This window comes from Arvicanthis niloticus, chromosome 2 (assembly GCF_011762505.2).
Source record: "Arvicanthis niloticus isolate mArvNil1 chromosome 2, mArvNil1.pat.X, whole genome shotgun sequence".
NCBI lineage: Eukaryota > Metazoa > Chordata > Mammalia > Rodentia > Muridae > Arvicanthis > Arvicanthis niloticus.
In genome coordinates, this window is record NC_047659.1 from 80270259 (window position 1) to 80291087 (window position 20829).

General features: G+C 36.6%; 1 long non-coding RNA gene and 1 pseudogene across 1 annotated transcript in view; one reads left to right on the forward strand and one right to left on the reverse strand.

Annotated features, from left to right (window-relative positions):
- The window catches only part of LOC143441389 (uncharacterized), a 140305-nt gene that overhangs the window by 103603 nt on the left and 15873 nt on the right, over window positions 1-20829 (forward strand). Inside the window, exon 5 of the long non-coding RNA XR_013108734.1 lies at window positions 16510-16611. This is a non-coding gene — a long non-coding RNA (uncharacterized LOC143441389). The remainder of the gene's footprint in view (window positions 1-16509; window positions 16612-20829) is intronic.
- On the reverse strand, window positions 2988-3110 carry LOC117704802 (small nucleolar RNA SNORA17; annotated as a pseudogene).

A 20829-nucleotide genomic window follows, 5' to 3' on the forward strand; every position in this document is an offset into this window, starting at 1 on the left:
TTTAAATAGATTAGATCAAGAACTGTGTAAGAGACTAGCATCAGTACTCAAAGGTAAACAAGTCATCTGAAGGTGCAATTTGTACTCTTAGAAGACGCACCTTTATAAGAAAATAACAGCAGCAAATTGAATTTCTGTCCAGTTTTTACCAGACTTAATGACTGACTTCTTAGAATGCACTGTCAAGCTGTTGAGACAAATTCATTGTCAAGCTTTCATTTTGGGAACTTTAAAAATTGTAAACGCTTAGTAAGCACATTTAATTTCAGCAATCTCCTATGTATTTAGAGAATTGGAAATTTTAAAAATCTTACAACCCTAGAAATAAAATTGGTGATATTTTAAGTATATAGTAGCAAATCTTTAAGTGCATTTTATCTTCACAAAATTTCATAGTTTATCAGATTCTTACATTTTATAAACTACATAAATAAACATGTGTTCTGATCAATTTTCCTAAAAGTTAAATGTTCAAAAACATATTTTTAATAGTTGTAGTGTTTTCTGACTTCTTTTAAGAGCTGTGTCTAGATTCTCAGTCTAGTAAAAATTGCACTAAAGGGGTAAAACCATTTGCAGCCATTTTCTGAGGCATTCATATTCCCATTTATAGGATTATATGGTAAAAACAACTCAAAACAGGTACATTTGTAACTTAAATGTTAAAACTCTGTGGTTCAAAGGATAAAATCTCTTATTGAAATTGCAGAAAATTCAGTTAAGTTCCCAGCTCCCCAACCTAACTCTGTCTCTGTCTCTCTGTCTTTCTGTCTCTTTCTCTCTCTCCTTCTTTCTCTCTCTCACACACATAGCATAAAGCATTAAAAAGATCATCTCTGTATTACAGTGGAATATTAGCATTGACTATTGACCAGAAAATATCTTCCATCAAAATGAGTTACAAAAACGAATTTTAAGATAAGATCCCATAGACCAATGCCAATTTTAAAGTTAATGAAGAGTTTTAGAATTGTGTTGCATCCAAAAGTTTTTTTCTAGGATTATTTGATAATACCAGAATGGTTTGAGAAACTTTTCCAAGATGTAGTGGCAATTACAAAGACAATTAAGGAGTTAATGTTTTCTCCCTACATCTCCATAGGTATTCATTTCACCCTGTACTCAATGTCTGGTCTTTTCAAGTATGCACTGGGAATATTATGGGACTCTCAGAATCTCTGTCTAACATAAAAAGCAGAAACATGCTAAAAATCTCAATTGGGGATATTTAGCTTTGCCTTTCTTTCTCAGATTGATTCTTGACCTGAGTCATGAGAACTGCATCTGAAGATAGTGAAATGAAACATTCATTTGGTTGTTCCATCAATCTTATGGCAAGTAACTCATTCTACATGCCATTAAAGATTTTCCTTAAGTTCATCTTCCCTGCTTGACCATAAACAACATACTGTCATGGATCAAGCTCAGCTAGCATTCCTTGTTCTGAATTCCTAACAGTATTTTGCCTTCACTGACACTCTTAAAGTTGATGCAGACATAGGAAAGATTGGGTAATTCACAGTCATCAAGTCCTGCGGGCCAGCAGAAAGAATGCAAACAGGCAACCTTGGGAGGTAGGAGGTTGGGGGGACCCTCCAAAATGCACCAGAGCCCTGGGAGGTGAGAGACTCTTAGGACTCAAATAGAGGGACCTTAGATGAAATGCCCTACAGTGGGGAGAGAGAACTTATAGAGCCCACCTCCAGTTCATGCACAACTCCCATGTCTAGGGCCAGATCTACCTACTGCCCAGATAAGGGGTAGGGACAGTTCTGCTCCTTTCATGACCCCAGTGCCATAAGTGGCGGGGGTGAGGTCATGGGTTAGCATCTCTTCCTCATACTCCACTACCCCATGGCAGACAAGTGCCCAGGCAAGCCCTCCCAAGCTCACACCATAGGGGCCAGCTCACTTGGTCTCCCACCATTAGAGTCATCTCTACTGTGCTGCCTAGGTGAGGTATAGAGCCTGCTTTCCTGAGTGCTGAAGCAGGTGAGGGACACGGACAGCTCTTTGGCTCTCATAGCTCCATTGGGGCCAGCTCCCACGGAAAAAGGGAGTCTTTTCCTCATCAATAAACCACAGAGCATACAAGAAGAGTAGGGCTGGGTCTCCCACACTCATCCCTTCAGAAGAAACAGATCTGCACCCCTACTACTATGGTCAGCTCTATTATGCTGCCCACATAGGGTACAGAGCCTGCTCTTCCAAGTGCTGCAGCAGGTGAGGAGCAGAGACAACCCTCCTTCCCTCATGACCCCAGAACCTGGTCTCTCATCTGCTGCAAATGGTAAGAGCAACGTGGGAAGAATAGATTTCTCCCTTGTCCACATCACTGCATGGAAGATGAATAGCAAGACCATCTCTCCCACACTTAGTTTCTCAGGGCTGGCTTACCTAAGGCTCTCCTAAGGTACTACAGTTGGCTATGTGGGGATCGGTTCTTCTGCTTTCAGGACAACAGGACCAGCTCTCCCATGATGCCCAGGTGAAAGATGGGGCCAGTTCTGCATGGCTTTTAGACATCAGCATGGTTCTGGGCAGTAGACCAAACCATGGTGTAACAAACTTTGTTGTAACAGCCCCCTGCTGCTGCAAGGCCATGGACCATAATTCCCTGATGCCAGCATTGTCCCTGATGTTATCATTGGCTACTCGAATCAGGCTGTTTCTCACTACCCTAAAGTCTCAGAAAATTGGGCAAGAAATAATTGTAATACTATTCCAGTATATTTAAAAAGCAGGAAATATTTTTCCAATAATTGAATTAGATTTTTACTTATTTTTTAAAAAAAGCAGTTACATAAAAGTAGTATATAGATTGTAATCTCCCATGGCCTTGGGGTATCAGTCTAGAACACACTCTCACCAGGAGCTACAGTCCCAGGCAGAGTTCCTTTAGTCTCTTGCTCATTTCCCATCCTGGGAACACACTCAGGCTCCCTGCCCCCTGACTGGTGGCCATCTCAAGCTCACATTTTTCAAGGAATGTCAGTGTACTAATCATTCAGACGTTCATAGATCAGAATACGGAGCATACACATAACCTGTCTCCTATCGGCCCCTTATTTACACACATCAGCCACACCAACAATACCTCTAGGGGCAATGACAATTTGCCCCTAGAGACAAAGACACAAACTAGCAGATTTAATACAGAAGAAATGCAATCAGAATAAACATTCACATATTAAAAAGGATTTATAATTAACTTATTTACAACCAAGGAACATGAGTATAGATATCTTCCCTTCCATCTTTTCTCAGAAATTTGGGCAATAAATACTTATAATGCTATCCAAGAATATCTAAAATATAGGAAGTAATTTTTCCAATAATAAAATTAGAATTTTACTTATTCAAAAACCAAGCCTGTTACATGAAAGTAAATATGCAGAATACTTCATTCATCCAGTAATCATATTTAAATTAAAGCCTTAAATATATTAAAACTATATCCTGATTATAATATATGTAATATATGTAGTAAAATCAATTAATAAATTAAATAGTCATTTACAGGCTTTGTGATTAATCCTGAAATAGTCTCAATTTACTAAAGATCATCTAAACAACAATAACAGACAAAACTATTATAAAAACATTAACTGGGACCAACATAATTAGTTTGTTGAAAGAAAATATTGCATTGAGGCAACAGACTAAATCAAGAAATAGAAACTCACTTGTCAAGCAGAAGAAAAACAACATATCAGGTTGTCATTATTCCTGGAAGTTATGATCACCTTTAGAGACTAAAGGAAGGAATCTACAAAATGCTTTCAACACTCATAGTAGGTTGAACTTGATTACATAAAAAATGTTAGAATAGGAGAAAGTATTTTCAAAGTAAATATTTTATAAAAGTATATATTTAAAGTATGGAAAGAACTGCTAAAATTAAGCACTAAGAAAGCAAACACCCAATATAAATATGAGTAAAAATTTCCAGCAGACATTTTATCATAAATAAGCAAGGGAATTATACATAATTATACATAAAGTCTTATATTGTTAGTTATTTCAAAAATGCAATTGAAAAAGCACACAAATACTGCTATGTACACTCTAGGACAAAGATTTAAACACATAACAAAAGTCTATGAAAGCAAGTGGCAATAAAGTCTGGAAGCAGCTCCAACACTAGCATGCTGCTCGTGCTTATGGAAAATTTCCCAACAGATGTTGGGAAAGAGTTTCATAGTTTCGTTTATGATAATAAATATGCAGGTATAAATGTGAATCTGTCTATCATGTGATCTAGTGATGCTAGTATGAGACATTTAACAAACCACAATGAAAACAAGGTCATTCATTCCAATGTTTACAAAAATCTCATTTATTCAATACAACCTAAATATCTCCAACTTGTGGCAAAGAAATCAAATTGAAATATACATGTTCAATAGAATACGACTTAGCACAAAACAACATCATTTCAGATGAAAGAAGCCACGTACTGCATGTAAGAATTTGTTTGATTGCATTTACATATAATTGTCAAAAAAGATAAAATTTACAAACCAGAACAAAAATCAGTATTAGCTAGGATTTGAATTTTGGGGTAGTTATTATTAGAGTACATTTTGTCAGCTGATTGTTGATAATGGAAATACTGTATAATTTAATTTTAATGCTATTCATGGCTTATAAGTATTTCCAAAATTTACCAAACTATACCATTAGTACTGTTTTCAAAAAAAAAAAAAAAAAAAAAAAAAAACCAGAAAGGAATATTATCAACTATTTTACCTACCAAACTTGCCAAAACTAAACACAAATGACATTGGCACTTCTTGACAGTTAACATGTTTGTTATCTAGAATCTACTATGAAGAGTGGCATATTTTTTTTTTATCTAGTATCTGTTATGGAACTATACTTTACCCATTAAGCTATGTTATGAAGTCATCATGTATGTTTTAAAAGTGTTATAATGACCTTATGTTAACATTTCTCATATATTGTGAATCAATTTTATACAGATATATAATTTCATTTTATTCTACTGCCTATCACTTCATAATTCTCATCATTAAAGAATTTTATTCACTTTTGAGAATGTAAGCAGTTGAAATTTCTAGGAGTAATTTTTTTTTAACAGGCGGGGGGGGGCACACTCTCTTGTTTGTCAGTCTGGTGGATTGTGAAGATATTTGGAGTGCAACATCATCTCCAATACAGTGGCTGTGGGATTTCCAGCTGTGGAGGTGTCTCTCTCCATTGTTTTGGCAGCTGAGTTCTCTTACTCATCCCCAAGAACAGTAGGAACTTAGAATATTCCCGGCATGTATTTTTACATTCACACCTGTACTTTATTAAAAAGAGATATTTCCAAGATATCACACCTGTGTTTTGTCTGGATGGGTGTTTTAGATTTTGACAAGAATGCTGCAATAGAACAGTCGTTACAATTTCTGAGGCAAAAGTTTGTGCTGCAGTTTGAAAATTGCTCTCACCTATGACCCAGATCTCATTAGTAACACTACATAGCTATCTTCTAATAGTCATGTCTGTGGCTGTGTTCCAACCAGACACAATATTTACTGGCAAGGAAAAATCGGTTCCTAATGTGACCCAGACTTGCCTTTTCAGATTTTTCTGGCTGATTTTTCATTTTAATTTCTAGTTCTCATTGTCCCTTGGAAATAAAATTCACAAGACAAAGACTTCACTGTTGGTAAGAAAATCTCAGGTTTTGTTCTCAGTCAGCATTCCTGAAAAGTCACAGGTGGATATATAGATCTGAGCTGTTGAATAATTGATTGCTACATTTGGAAACATATATTGACTTTTTGTTCTCTATGCTTCTTTGTCAAAAATAAATAGGACTCAGTTACTCTCCCTATGAACTTTGCATTATAGTAAGAAAGAGACATGGAGACAATTATGAGACCATGTTGCTATGTTCTAACAGACAAATAACAGATGCCAAGAGTCAGAAAGCTATTTGGAAAACAGCAGCTTGTCTGATCCACAGTTGCCTAAAAGAGCTGCAGGTTTCCCAGCGTAGGTAGCAGCAGAGGTCTTGAAACAGAAGGTGGTGGGAAGAGATGCCTCTACAAGCAAAGAAACAACTCTCAGGCAAATATATTAGAGAAGCAATATATGTATTCAGATAATGTATTGTTTAAAGTTACCCCTATCTGTGTTGTGTGAAAATACCTGATGTAAACAATTCAAAGTAAAAAAAAAAAAAAAAAAAAAAAAAGATTTATTTGAGCCCACAGTTGTAGAAATTTTAGCCTATGGGCTTCTGGCCTCAGGACAGACAGCATATTATGGTGAGGAAAAATGCATCTGGGGCTGTTCGTTTTGTGGTTGCTGGACATAAAAAGAAAGTAAGCAAAGAGCTAGTGTTTCAGAATTTCACCACCATAACTAATGACACATTTATTCCAAATAAGATCATAATCTTAAATTTCTACAAATACCAAGTAGTCCATCGAACTATTAATTTATCAGTGCATTTATTCACTGATTAAGTTAGTGCCCCCATGATCCAATCATACTCTCAAAGTATGTAACTGTGAACATTGCTTTATTAGATACCAAGCCTTCAACATATATGGTTGAGGAGGGACATTTCAGACACAAATAATAACAAATATCAAATTTTATGTTACTGGAGATTCGGGAAAGGTTACTTATTCATTCACTGAGCTTTTTAAAAAATTGTATTATCACTCATTGTTTTTACACTCCAGATTTTATCCCCCTCCTGGTCCAGCCTCTGACTATTTACCATCCCACACCTCCTCTTTATCCCCTGTCTCCACAAAAATGTCCCCACCCCCGACCCCCAACCCCACTAGAATTCCCCACTCCCAGGGGCCTCCAATCTCTTGAGAGTTAGGTGCATCTTCTCTGACTGAACCCAGACCCAGCAGTCCTATGCTCTATATGTGTTGGGGGCCTCATATCAGCTAGTGTAATCTGCCTGGTTGGTGGTCCAGTATCTGAGAGATCTCAGGTGTCCAGATTAATTGAGACTGATGGCCCTCCTACAGGGTCACCCTCCTCCTCAGCTTCTTTCAGCTTCCCCCCCCCCCCCCGAATTCAACCACAGGGGTCAGCAGCTTCTGTCTATTGGTTGGGTGCAAATGTCTGCATCTGACTCTTTCAGCTACTTGTTGGGTCTTTCAGAGGACAGTCATGATAGATCCATTTTTGTGAATACTCCATAGCCTCAGTAATAGTGTCAGGCCTTGGGGCATCTCCTTGGGCTGGATCCCACTTTGGGCCTGTTGCTGGAGCTCCTTTTCCTCAGGCTCTTCTCCATTTTGTCACTGCAGTTCATGCATGTCCTTTGAGATCTGAGTTATCTCACTCAGGATGATATTTTCTAGTTCCATCCATTTGCCTGCAAAACTCATAATGTTCTCATTCTTAATAGCTGAGTAGTATTCCACTATGTACATGAACCACATTTTCTGCATCCATTTTTTCTTTCATGGGATATCTGGGTTGTTTCCAGCTTATTATTGACAAAATTTTGTGTATAAAATCGTGATTTTAGAAGACACTTTTTGATAATCAAAAATGACAAAAATCCTGTTACTCATGTTGTTTATACTCTAATTAATAGTAAAGCAATAAGCACAAAATGCCATGCATGTCACATGATAAAATAAATAGCGAAAATTAAAAGAAGGAAGGTATTTACTCAGGAATAATGGGTCAGTGAATTAGATATTCATTTGGGATCAAATTGATGAATTAACCTGATTAGAGCCAGGGGAAGTAAAAAACTCAAGTATTTAGATATCTAGGGAAACATACTCTGGAGACAAAAGTGTAAAATCTTAAATTTAAACATGTGTGCATTGGAAAAATTGGCAAAAGATGGCCCTTTTGCACAGGTTGAGTAAGAAGAGAGTAATAATGGGGATCAAGTAATGAGACTTGTTGTGTATTTGAGAGAAGTCACTCTTTGTGTTACATAGAGGAAGTTATTAGTGTGTTCAGACATGGCATACAACTTATGTGAATTCCCTTGGGATTGGTGATTTGAAAGGAGGCCTTGATGATTGAGGAACAATGGTATTCTACAGTTATAGCTGTGTAGATATCAAGAAATTATTACACTCTGGGTAATATTTAGATAAGGATGACAACATTCCCTGGTGGATTATAATTGAGCATTAAAGGTTGATTCTAAAGTTTTAGACTCAAACCACTGGAAGAGTAGAATTAACACCCTGGAAGTGAGGGCAGGATTTAGCAAAGCATTTCTGGGAGTGGTGTGCAATTAATTGTCCAAGTGTTTGACATTGGATAGGTGAATGTTTGAGTTCCTATGAAGAACTCCTAATATTAATTAGATAAATATGTGTGAGAAGATAGAATTCCAAGGGGGTTCTGTATTTTTGATAGGAACTTGCAATGACATTTTGAGTCCTTAGATTGTTACTGCTGGAGATGTGTACTAAGTTAATTGATAACTGGCTATAAAATAGATTTATCAGCAATAATCTGTATCATTTTAAGAATTTGTTTATTGTATTTTGTGTTTATGAGCATTTTATCTGCATGATGACAATTTAATCGCAGTACCTATGAATTCTGTAAGAACAAATCAAAGCCACTGGAACTGGAGTTACAGGTAGGTACGTACTGCCAGGTAGGTACTGGAAACTGGACCTGATTTCTCTGCAAAAGCCTTCAGCTTCATTCTTCCAACAGAGGTAATTAAAGATAATTTCATATATTACTATGTAGAATTTACATTCACTGTAACCTGTCCCTTAAGGTTACTAGTATCTTGTCTCTAGGTTCTTCAAATAGTTGAAACACATAAATGCAGAATTGAGTCAAAGTTTTAGACCTATTTACTACAACTGAAAAGCTAAATTCTTAGGAGTGGAACCCAGTCAAGAAATATGCAAAGAGAATAATAACATATAGCATACTTTAGAGTCTACTAATATATGTGTACAATTATAAATATATAATATTATATATATTAATTATATTATATATAATTATTATATATTATTATATATAATATAATATATAATATATATATTATATTATATATAATTATATATTATATTATATATAATATATTAATATATATTATATATAATATTATTATATTATATATAATATAATTATATTATATTATATATAATATAATAATATTATATATAATATATATTAATATATTATTATATATTATTATATATAATATAATAATTATATATTAATAAATATTATTTAATATTTATTTGCATTTGTTAGCTCTCTGGGTAATTCTACAACATTCCTCAACAGTTGAAAACCACCATCCTGGCTGTCAAGTTATGGCTTACATGATGGTATAGGGAGACAGAGGTTATACATTTACATAAAAAAACATACCAAATAACTTATTTTATCTAAAAATTAAAAAACATTTAAAGTTCTAATCTCCAAATGAAAAAAAATAATATATAATAATATAATTAATATATATAATATAAATTATATATATATATGGAATATTAGAGACATTTGTGATAAGACCAGACTTACTTAGCCTATATTCTTCAAAAAGTATAATATGGCTTGGTATCTTATAGAACATGAGTTGTGAGATTAGGGAAAAAAAGAGGGTGATACACAGGTTTAGGATTTCATATCTATTCTATAAATAATCAGAGTCCATTTGGAGATTAGAACTTTAAATGTTTTTTAATTTTTAGATAAAATAAGTTATTTGGTATGTTTTTTTATGTAAATGTATAACCTCTGTCTCCCTATACCATCATGTAAGCCATAACTTGACAGCCAGGATGGTGGTTTTCAACTGTTGAGGAATGTTGTAGAATTACCCAGAGAGCTAACAAATGCAAACCATTTATTTTGAGGTGGAGAAAGTCCTGAAGACACTGTTGATGTGCAGTTAGCCTTGAAAAGAGCTAATGCTGTATAGTTGTGAACATGTCCTCACTGTGTATACCCCATGTTAGGTTTCTGTGGTGACAGAATTCTCCTTTCATACTGATGAATTTTTTTTTTTTTTTTTTTTTTTTTTTTTTTTTGCAACAAGGAAAAAGTGTTCATTCAGTTTTAGTAGAGAGCTGGAGAACAAGAGAATACACAGAAGAACAAACAAACCAATCTTCAAAATTTTCAGAATCTCCACTCCTCTATTGTAGACCTGAACCTTAAATGTCATTTTCAATATTGCTTCAGTCATTCAGGTCAGGAAGTATGTTGCTGCTTTATGTGCACAGATGAATGAAGTAGTCAGAGAGAACAGATTCGAAAAGAGCCCTCACTGGCTTCTGAGACCTGTTTTTTTGTTTTTTGTTTTTTTTTTTTTTTATTTCTAAGGTTAGAAGCAATTTCAAGGTGTTGACCAACTTTCTGCAGCTCCAGATGAAGGCCAGTGCCCTGTAACTTACCACAGGGAGGCTGGTTCTTTAATGTTGGGCATTTGTAAAATGATTGTGGGACAGAAACCAAAATAATGCAGTTTAAATGAAGTAAGTTACTAGTTATACACTTCCATTTGTGATATTTATTTCTTCAACAGGAAAAAATATTTTGTTTTAAGAAGACGTGGCATCTGCAATATCTCCCTCCACTTCTTTGCACACTCCCTGTTGTACACTACAGTTTTTGTGTCATTGCTGTTTCTAATTTGTGTGTTTAGATGTCAAGGCCACTATCATGATCTCCTTCTAGAGTTTTTGTTTCCTGGTAAATTTAACCCAAATGTTTATCCTGTCAATTTCTTTTGTTTTCCTTTTCAAATCCAGATTATGAATGATTACTTTCCAGATTACTTCATATAAAAGAGTAATTCTCCAATCCCCACTGTCCTCAGGTCTCATTGTATGGCTTTTACTAACGTGTATTATCAGGCAGATTATTATTCCTGATTCTTTTCACTAGAATATCATGTGTAGATAAGCAAGGGCTCTCTCTCTCTCTCTCTCTCTCTCTCTCTCTCTCTCTCGCACACATGTATGCATGTGTGTTCATTTATTGTATTCAACTTTGAAGAGCAAAGTTGTTCTGAGGAAATGTTTCACCTATGACCACATTTGTGAGTACATTATTACAAGTGAAATATGGTGGTCACAAAATAACACATACTGTGTAATATTATATTTTTGAAATATGTTAGAAGTACATACAGATATAAAGAATAAATGAGAGGGCTGAGGTGTCAGAATGAAAAATTTTGACTTTAGTTCATCAAGAAACCATGCAATTTTACAAAATTAGAAATATATCCTCAAGAAGGACAGTGATGGTATTTGTAAACTAGCATGAGTACTTTAAATGCATCAAACCAAAATTTGAAACATGATGTTGGGAGCCAACTTGTAGCAGAAAGCAGCTATCAGCCTTGCAGCCATCTCAAGCCATATACCCTGACATGAGACTTGTTTTTCAACAGCCTACAACAGCTGAAGCATACTCTGATATCCCACATATTTTGTTTTGCTGTTTACTGCCCCCAGCTGCAAGGCGCACATGGCAGCCATGCCTGCAAGGCATGCAGTTCACATGCTGTCCACGTGCTATCCATGCCATACATGCCTGTAAGGTGCACGTGGTATCCACGCCTGTAAGGCTTATGTCATATCCACACCTGCAAGGCACGTGGTATCCACGCGCCTACAAGGCACATGGCAAAAGCGTATAAATACCCCAGATTTCTCTTCAATAAATGAGACTTGAGACTTGATCAGAACCTCTGTCTTGTCTCCATTCTTCCTGTCTCTTCCCCTTTATCCCCCCCCCCCCTAGACCCTGATCCTCAGACCAGAGCGGCATCTTGGGCCAGGAAACAGTGACCGCCAAGCGTGGAGTGGAGAGGGCCGCAACATTTTTGGCGCCCAACGTGGGGCTGTACCCAATATGCATCAGAGGAACCAAAGCCTTGATCCCCTCTTTTAGGATTCTTATATTTTGATTAGTAGGGTACAATGGAAGTAACAATAGTTGAGCTATCCTCTTTCCTGTAGGAATGGTGACTATATTCTGAATTGCCTGTGCCATTACCTTAATTTCACCCTGATAATCATTATTTATAACTCCAGGAAAAATTTGTAGTCCCTGCATAGTAGCACTGCTTCTTCCCACTATCAGGCCAAACACATTTGGATAGAGTGGTCCAAACACTCCAGTGGGTAAGGCCTGAGGTCCCATTTCTGGAGTTAATACTGTGTGGGTGGCAGAACTGAGGTCCAGTCCTGTGCTTCCTGGTGTTGCTCGACTGAGTTCAGAAAGGGATTGGTGTCTGCTGGTATGACACTGACTGCTCCATAAGCCTGTTTTGGCTTGCGTCGGTTCGGGGCCTGGAGCTGGCCCCTGTTCCCGTTTCCCTGATTATGGGAAAGGGTGTTACCTTGTGCGTCTTGTTTAGACCTACAATCACTAGCCCAATGCCTTCCACGTTTGCAACCTGGGCAGAGCCCAGGATATTTTCTGGGCTGTCTCTGGATTAACTCATTTTTTACCCTGCAATCTCTTGCAAAGTGTCCAGGCTTACCAGATTCAAAACATCCCTTTCTGTCTTTACTTGCCAAAAAATCTCTTACTGATTGTCCTTGTATAGCAGCCACCAAAGCTAAGCCCTGTTGGTAAGAGGGACCTATGTCAGAACAAAGTCTGATATACCCTGTAAGATCTGTCTTTTTCCTGTAAGGTCTAATGGCCACTTGGCAGGCAGAATTGGCATTTTCATATGCAAGTTGTTTCACATAGTCTACACCTGCCTCTGCATTACCAAAAATCCTCCCTGCTGTTGTCATTAATCAATGAACAAAGTCAGAAAATTGTTCATCAGGCCCTTGCCTGACTGCTGTTAAAGATGCACCAGGGTCTCCTTTTACTGGAAGTTTACGCCAAGCCTTCATGACTGCATTTTGAATTTGAGCATATAAACCTGGGTCATATTGCATCTGGTCATCACTAGAAGCAAATTGCCCTTCTCCTACTAAGGCATCAAAGGACCAACCATTGCCTGCCTGAATGTTCTGCTAGCTGTCTCTTTACAATTCTCATGATACTCTGATTTCCAAATAAGATAGTCTCCACCACTAAGAACTGCTCTCACTAAAGTGTTCCAATCACTAGGAGTCAGCCACTCCTCTGTAACATACTCTAAGATCGCAAGAGTAAAGGGAGCGGTGGCACCATATTGAGATACAGCATTTTAAAATTCTTTAATAATTTGAAAATTAAACCCTGTGTGATGTCTCCAAGCAACTCCTTGAGCATCTCTGGTCTCTGATACAGGAAAAGCCTCAGCCTTTCCCTCCTCTGGCTGATCTGTAGCTGAACTAAGGCTAGAGGATAGGGACTGCCTTTGGACACCGGGTTGAGGAACATGAAAATCCGGGGGATTTTCACAGTTGGTCTCTTGAGACCTCTTCCCTGTCCTTAATTTTTGTAGCTGATTAATTAAGTCCTGATACTCTTTTTCTAACTCTATTTGTTGTTTAAGAAAAGAAATTTTATTCTGTAACTCCTTTCTGGGATCTACAACCTCTGTCTCCACAATGGGAGCCTCTGGAAGTGGAGGTGCACTGGGAGAGGGCCTTTCAGAGTCATAATATTTAACTGCCTCTTCCTCTAGGTCGGCACAATCTGGCTCTGACAAACTGTCATCAACCTTTGGTTGTTTTTTGGATTCTAATTTCAGATATATACCTTTCTTTTTATTTTGAACAAAAAAGACAGCATTCAAGAACAAAAGCAGAAAATTAACACATGTGAGCAGGAATCAACAAAAACAAAACAGAGAGTTGAATTCAGGCTTGTTGAGAACCACACTAGTCCCACATTCAGGCACCAAAAAATGTTGAGGCCCGAGCAAAATGTTGAGGCCCAGGCTGCCCCATGTTTGGCGGCCACTGTATCCTGGTCCAAGCTGCTGCTCCAGTCTTCGGGTCAGGGTTCAGCAAGAGAGAGAAAGGACGGACTGGAAGAATGGAGACCAGACAGAGTGTGTTGCAATCCCGTTTATTCTTCAGTCTCTCTTCCTCTAAGTGTCTCATTCTCTGCCTTTTATATGTCTCACTTCTAAGCCATGCTTTTTGGTCATACCTTTAATCATGCCCTTAGGTCTTATCTCTAAATCTGATCTCTAGGTCACTCTTAAATCACACACCTTTAATCTCACACACCTTTAATCTCACACACCCAAGGTATCTAAACCAAGATTATCGGAGTGTGCTCAGCTATTGTAGGCTATTGTAATCCAAGTCTCATGTCAGGGTATATGGCTCAAGATGGCTGCAAAGCTGATAGCCGCTTTCTACTAAAAGTTGGCCCCCAACATGGGCTGACCAATTTCTTGTCCCATTTTCATTACCTTTCTTGAAGCAAACCAAAACAGAGAGTTGGATTCAGGTTGACTAATTTCTTGTCCCATTTTCCTTACGTTTCTCGATGCAGCAGATTCCTGTGGCAATCAACAGATCCTTCTTCCGGTAACGTCCCTCACTGGGTCTCTCCTTCCCGCTGCCTCTCGATGAGCGCCAAAAATGTTGCGGGCCTCTCCACTCCATGCTTGGCGGCCACTGTTTCCCAGCCCAAGATGCCACTCTGGTCTGAGGGTCAGGGTCTAGCGAGAGAGAGAAAGAGAGAGAGAGAGAGAGAGAGAGAGAGAGAGAGAGAGAGGATAAAGGGGAAGAGACGGGAAGAATGGAGACAAGACAGAGGTTCTGATCAAGTCTCAAGTCTCATTTATTGAAGGGAAATCTGGGGTATTTATGCGCTTTTGCCATGTGACTTGTAGGCACGTGGATACCACGTGCCTTGCAGGCGTGGATACCACGTGCATCTTACAGGCATGTATGACATGGATAGCACGTGGACAGTATGTGAACTGCATGCCTTGCAGGCATGGCTACCATGTGCGCCTTGCAGCTGGGGGCAGTAAACAGCAAAACAAAATATGTGGGATATCAGAGTGTGCTTCAGCTGTTGTAGGCTGTTGAAAAACAAGTCTCATGTCAGGGTATATGGCTTGAGATGGCTGCAAAGCTGATAGCTGCTTTCTGCTACAAGTTGGCTCCCAACAACATGATAAATATTAAATTTATATAGTTGTGAAATTGTTACTGCAATTATTTATCCATGTATCTCAAAAATTAGAAACATGGTCACACACAGATTTACTCACAGCTGTGCATATCACTTGCTTCCAACACAAAGTATCAATTTGTAGTATTAGCATTCACAGTGTCAATATACTTTCTTTATAACAGAATTTAGATATTTTATAAACACACCTATATTTCAGGGTTATATTTTTCACATAAAAATATAAAATGAACTATCAAATTTTGTATTTTACAATTTTACTATATTTTATAATCTATTTTAGAATTATTTCCATAATCTGCTTTCTCTGTACACATGGATGTTGTTTTATGTATTGGACAGATATAACATATTCATACAAATAAAACATATCTGTGTTATGTGTATACATTTACATAGTTGCTTAATTTTGTGAAATAGCATACATACATGTTTGGTAGGATGGCAATTCAATATGCATAGCAATTATAAATAAAACATTTGATAAATAAATGGTGTGTGTATGTGTTTATCTAAACTGCTCTCTAAAAATTTAAAAAAAATGTAGCAACTAGCAATACATACTTCCTAACATACACACACACTCTCATACACTCACAAGACTTTTTATCACCACAAAATTAAAAATTTCATTTTATGTATATACCTGAAATTTAAATATTGTTTATATATGCAAAAAAGTTCTTAGTGTTATATATAAACACATGAATATCTAATGTGGTCATTTATATATAAATATCCCCACACTCAACTGTGCATGTATGTTTTTGATAATGCTAAAAAGTTTTATAAATGCACAAAACTAAGGTTTTGTTTATGAGAACACTCACATTGGTGCTTTCACACAAACACACACACACACGGACACACACCTTACTTCTTATTCACACAGAGTAGCAGTATCATTATACTGTTTTTCTCACAGTTTGTGGTGTAAGATTCATTACTTTATAGTATTAACTTGTATACATATAAATTGCTGTCCAGTGGCAGAAAGCTTTAATTTAATCAAATCCTTGGAGTTTAAATAATTAAGCCTGTCAAAATCTACAGTTTTCATTGCTAATTAGTGATTGTGAGGTGTCTGTGTCGTTGGATGCAGGCTTCCTAAATTTAGCAGTGGAATATGGCATTAATCACACACAAAAAATCTCTAAGAGTCCCTGGGGATTGACTGCCGGGCAGCAAGTGTGTGGTGACTGAGTCCACCCTTCTTCACCTATTAAAGAGGTGCTCCTGCACTGCTTGTTCTCTGTCTGCACATAGCAACAAAAACCATGTGCCAGTCTTATTAACTCTTTAAGGGTCTTAGGCTAGCAACTTGCTGTACAGTGATAGATCAGCTCTGTGCTGCTTGTCTGCCTGTTTGACTGGGTAGAACTTGTTTCTGGCAGAATGACAGCTTCCTTTCTATCTGGAGACACAACTTCTCTACATTACATCCCCTTTCCATAGGTCTGAGAATGAAGGAAGAGGAAGAAGAAGAGGAGGAGGAGGAAGAAGAGGAAGAAGAGGAGGAGGAGTAGGGGGAGGAAGGAGGACATTCTTCTCAGTGTGGTAAATTAAGTGTTTTTTTTCCCTTTTCCTCTCTTCAAAGAAATAATAAATCAACACATAGAATAAAGGCTTATATTATCTAAGTTGCCTTGTATCTATGAGTGGATATTCAAGGAATGAAGACAGCTGGTTAAATATCAACATTAATTAACACACTCAAATTTTCTAACATTTTCCTTCCATTTACACTCAGTCTAGTAGTGAACCCTATAACTATATGAGGAAGAGCTTTGGAACACAGGTATAGAAACAGGTCTTTTCTTTACCTTCCCTCCAAAAAAAGATGAGTTCCTCTTTCTTTTCTTCTGGTTAATGACTGTTTCATTATTTGTAAACCTGGAAAATGTGAGTGTGACATGGTTTTCACACTCTGTTCTGTTCTCTTTCTAGGCACTGTGGGGGTAAAAAGCATCCTTCTGTGTCTGTTTCTTGTCTATTATGCATGACTTGTGGTAGAGATTTAATTGTATTTCTAAACTGTTATCAGTATATTTCCTAGTTGAAAGGACTCTTGAGTGCCCTTTATGAAAAGTAGTGAAAACAGCTGAGCCACTAATTATTGCTTAGCTTCATATAATTAAAGGTTATGGGTGTCATGATTAACATCATAGGTAATAAGCAGCTCACAAAATTCCTTAAAAATAATTTTGATTGCCAATATGATGTCAGTACTATGTATGGGGTGAGACAAGTTTTTCCATATTATTTTCTTCCGATTCCAGTGGCATGATTGAGTGATAGCATGTGGAAGAAGTTGGGGGAGAGAAACCATGATCAGAATATATTGTACAAAAATTATCTATCATCAATTTAAAAAAGAAAACACAGAAAAAGAAAAATTGCTGGTAATTGGAAAGGTGTTAAAAAGAGTGATAGTTGTGTATAGGTAAAAGAGGGATCACTCAGGCATGAGCTACCTATCCCGGATATCAGTTGCTACCAGCAAGAAGCCTTTTTTTAATATATATATAGAAAATGCAGATTATTGCAGAAAATCACATCTGGATGAAATGAAGAGCTCAACTTCACACTTCTGACAGCTATGACTTAGGAAACATTTGTGGAAGAAAGAACAGAAAGATTGTAAGAACTAGAATTCCAGGTAGTCTGTTTGAAACAGGGTCTACTAGAAATATCTCCATGAACAAGGACATAGCAATGGCAATATCATGGATGTGGTTTTGTGAAGTGGGAGGGATTTCATAGGCTCCAACCCCTAAACAAAGGACTCAGACAGTTAGTAAATGTTAGAAAAGGAAGAATTAGCTTCTTTAAGCATGAATCCCCTTATTTATTCTACAGGACAAAATGGCAGACTCTAAATTATAGACACACAAACCAGGAAAAAAAAACCCAGTCTAAGCAGGTTGTATGTATTCTTATATCTGTATGTCCACATATACTCAAAGGTGCAACAACAATAATCAAAGAAAATGAATTTATCATCTCAATGGGGGCCATGAAAGAAGTTCAAAAAGGTAACTGGGAGGGGCTTGAGCAAGGAAGGTTCAATGATGTAACATTTTTTATCAAGTGATACATATTAAAAATAAAACACTTAAAAACGGCCCCACTCACTCGTTTATCTTCCGCACTCACAAACTTTGCAGACAGGCACACTTCATAGGTTGGATAACGAGGAGTACTTCCTGAGTACTCAAAGCTCCATTAATATTAGCTTCCCATACCACACTGAAGATTTGTGTGAACTTTTCCATCTCTTCTTTAGAACCTTCCATTCAATAGGTTGTTCTCTCACTTTCTTGTAAAACCCACACATGCTTCACTATGATGGATAGTACTCAACAAAAAGCAGATGGCATGGGCGCAGCTTTATTCCAGGCATACAATCAAGGAACTTATAAGCATGGAGCAAGATATTAAAGTCATGACTGCAAAGCATTTTCATTCAAAATCAGAGGAGATACCAAAGAGAAATAATGCATGTGATAATACTGTGGAATTATTAATAACTACTAGGAAAATAGTAGAAAATGATTAGAATTAGTAGTAGAGTTTAGATTCTGCAAAACATATGTTCTAACTCCATGGCAGAACACATTTTGCCAAATGCCAGAAGAGTGGTGTGAACTTATTATATATTCAAAAGTAATAAGAGAATGAGAATATATATATATATATATATATATATATATATATATATATATATGTATGTATGTATGAAAGTTAGAATACCATTGATTCTATAAGAATAAAGAAAAACTAATAATTTAGAGTATTAGATTCATAAATATAAGGTATTTACCTAAGGGAAATGTCTATAGAATAGATGCTTGGCAAGAAGCAAGCTATCTTTTGATCACAAAAATTATACATACTAGTCAACCTTTTCTGTTTTAAGGGTTATTTGTTCAGAGTGTAGGTATGTCGACATGTTTGTACATACATGTTTGATGCACATATTATGTCAAAGGACAGATATTTCTCCTTCCAATATGAGGATTTGGGATTGCAGATCAGGTAATGAAGCATAGGAGATACTAGCTTTCCTCACTGAGTCATTGCCTCAGCTTTTCCTCAATGACTCAAGCAGGGATATATATATATATATATATATATATATATATATATATATATGACATTGAAAAGCTTAGTTTTTCTGAGATATTTGTATAATAGAAAGGGGTGCTACAGGAATGCTAGGGGTTGGGGGAAAACTCTTATAGGCATCTTTTTTTTATTATTTATTAACTTATTTGTCCACTCATTGTGAAATAATAAAGCCTGCATAGAGATGTAAAAGATGGAACTTTCATAGACGTGAAAAGTCAGAGACTGCTATGCAAGTCTTTGGACTTAGAGGCCTATAAAATTTCACTAAGGAAAAGGAGCAGGGAGAGGAGAAGGAGGAGGAGAAAGAGTATAAGAAATGGGAATGGCAAGAAAGGGGAAGGGGAGCAGAGAGGGAAGGAAGGGGGAGGGGAGATGGAGAGGGAGAGAAAGAAGGAGAAGGAGATACCAAGAATGTTATTTTTGAATTTCTCCAATGCCCTTACTTATATACTCTTTTCCTAATGATTGTCCATTTATTTTTTATGATAACCCATAATATGATTGTTCTCATTTTTTAAGTCTTATAAGTCTTTTTGAGAGTTGTATTAATAGAATTAGAAACTTTCTGATTCTCAAATAATATTAATATATGTATGGCTAAAAAGTATTAATATTGTTGAAGATTCATTTCCTAGATTTATAGGTTTCAGTGAAAGTGTGAGTAATTTGTCCACTTAGTCTTAATAGAGCAATGGAGGTAGAAGGTAGAAATTAAGCATGATACAGGAAAAGGAGATGCCATTACAAGCAGAAAGTAAACAAACCAATATGTATGAAAGGACATGAAGAGCAAGAAAATATTCTGATTAGTTGAGAAAATTACATACATATTATACAAAGATCAGCTAAGCATAAAAGAATGAGAAAGAAAAAAAGAACTTTGATATTTCTTACCCCAAAGTTGAAAGGAGGCTCTCACCAGATGAGGTGATAAAAGCAGAAGTGAGATTTTAATAGTTATTTCCTCCATACTTGACATGACCATTGGCCATTGTGAATCAGAGATGATATAATGAACTACAGAAAACCTTGGCCCTTTCTCGGTTGAGACATCTGGGTCACTTGCAGTTTCTGGCTATTATAAATAAAGCTGCTCTGAACATAGTGAAGCATGTGTCCTTGTTGGAGCATCTTTTGGGTATATGCCTAGGAGTGGTATAGCTGAGTCCTCAGGTAACACTGTGTCTAGTGTTTCAAGAAACCACCAGACTGATTTCCAGGGTGATTGTATCAGCTTGCAATACCACCAGTAATGGAGGAGTGTTCCTCTTTCTCCACATCCTTGCCAACATCTACTATCACCTTAGTTTTTGATCTTAGCCATTCTGACTGGTGTGAGGTAGAATATCAGGGACATTTTGATTTGCATTTCCGTGATGATGAAGAAAGCTGAACATTTCTTTAGGTGCTTCTTAGCCATTCGAAATTACTCAGTTGAGAATTTTTTGTTTAGGTCTGTAGCCCATTTTTAATAGGGTTATTTGATTCTCTGGAGTCTAACTTCTTGAGTTATATATATACAAATATATATAGAAATATATATAGAAATATATATTTGTATATATATAACTCAAGAAGTTAGACTCCAGAGAATCAAATATATTCTATATATATACAAATATATATAGAAATATATATAGAAAT